The 1,805-nt window shown below is 53.7% G+C and overlaps 1 pseudogene; it reads left to right on the top strand.

The window, feature by feature from the left end:
- LOC102874606 overlaps positions 1-1,805 on the top strand; it is a 36,265-nt pseudogene that overhangs the window by 29,383 nt on the left and 5,077 nt on the right.

Here is a 1,805-nt window from a genome sequence, read left to right as displayed (position 1 = left end):
CCTTGCCCTAGGGCTTGAACGAGGAAGCGGCCTTAAGCCCAATGTAGCTGGAAAGTAGTGGCCATGTTGTTCCTGGTTTGGCCTGCTCCTCCCAGGTCTTGGGAAGCTCTCCTTGCCAGAAGGCAGGAGCGTAGTGGTGGGAGTGCAGGAATCGTGGCAATGTTTTGGAGTCGGCTGCTTTCCGGGAATGTGTTTGACGTGCAGTTTTGTCTTGTCTCTGGAGTGAGGCTAGCCAGCCTGGGCCTAGGGTTTGAACGAGGAGGCGGCCTTAAGCCCAATGCAACTGGGAAGTACTGATCATGTTGTTACTGCTTTGGCCGGCTCCTCCCAACGCTTGGAAAGCTCTCCTTGCCAGAAGGCAGGAGTGTTGTGGTGGGAGTGCAGGAATCATAACAAGCTTTAGGAGTCGACTGCTTTTCTGGGAATGTGTTTGACGTGCAGGTTTGCTCTGTCCCTGGTGTGAGGCTAACCAGCCTGGGCCTAGGGTTTGAACCAGGAGGCCACCTTAAGGCCAAGGCCGCTGGGACGTAGTGGCCATGTTGTTCCTGTTTTGGCCGTTTCTTCCCAGCTTTTGGGAAGCTCTCCTTGCCAGAAGGCAGGAGCGTGGTGGTGGGAGTGCATGAACAGGCAAGATTTTGCAGTGCACTGCCTTTCGGGGAATATGTATGACGTACAGGTTCGCACTGTCCCTGGAGTGAGGCTAGCCAGCCTTGCCCTAGGGTTTGAACGAGGAGGCAGCCTTAAGCCCAATATAGCTGGGAAGTAGTGGCCATGTTTTTCCTGGTTTGACCAGCTCCTACAACCTCTTGGGAAGCTCTCTTTGCCAGAAGGCAGGGGTTTGGTGGACGAAGTGTCAGAATCGTGGCAAGCTTTTCGAGTCAATTTATTTTCCAGGAATGTGTTCAACGTGCAGGTTTGCTCTTTCCATTGAATGAGGATAGCCAGGCAGGGCCTAGGCATTGAACGAGGAGGCAGCCTTAAGTCCAAGGCAGCTGGGAAGTAGTGGCCATGTTGTTCCTGGTTTGATCAGCTCCTCCCAGCTCTTGGGAAGCTCTCTTTGCCAGAAGGCAGGAGCGTGGTGGTGGGAGTGCAGGAATCTTGGCAAGCTTTTGGAGTTGACTGCTTTTCCGGGAATGTGTTTGACATGCACCTTTGCTCTGTCCTTGGAGTGAGGCTAGCCAGCCTGGGCCTACTGTTTGAACCAGGAAGCCGCCTTAATCTCAAGTCTGCTGGGAAGTAGTGGCCATGTTGTTCCTGGTTTGGCCGGCTCCTACAACCTCTTGGGAAGCTCTTTTTGCCAGAAGGCAGGAGCGTGGTGGTGGGATTTCAGGAATCGTGGCAAGCTTTTGGAGTCAGCTGCTTTTCTGGAATGTGTTTGACGTGCAGGATGCCTCTGTCTCTTGAGTGAGGCTTGCAAGCCTGTGCCTAGGGTTTGAAACAGGAGGCGGCCTTAAGCCCAAGGCAAGTGGGAAATAGTGGCCATGTTTTTCCTGGTTTGGCTGACTCCTCCCAGTGTTTGGGAAGCTCTCCTTGCCAGAAGGTAGGAGCGTGGTGGTGGGAATGCAGGAATAGTAGCAACTTTTGGAGTCAAATGCTTTTCTGGAATGTGTTTGATGTGCAGGTTTGCTCTGTCCTTGGAGTGAGGCTAGCCACCCTGGGCCTAGGGTTTGAACCAGGAGGTGGCCTTAAGGCCAATGCCCCTGGGACATAGTGGCCATGTTGTTCCTGGTTCGGCTGGTTCCTCCCAGCTTTTGGGAATCTCTCCTTGCCAGAATGCAGGAGTGTGGTGGTGGGAATGCAGGAAT

Source organism: Elephantulus edwardii, unplaced genomic scaffold, assembly GCF_000299155.1.
Source record: "Elephantulus edwardii isolate Elephantulus edwardi_28Jun2011 unplaced genomic scaffold, EleEdw1.0 scaffold00109, whole genome shotgun sequence".
Taxonomy (NCBI): Eukaryota; Metazoa; Chordata; class Mammalia; order Macroscelidea; family Macroscelididae; genus Elephantulus; species Elephantulus edwardii.
This window is presented reverse-complemented; position numbering and strand designations above follow the sequence as displayed.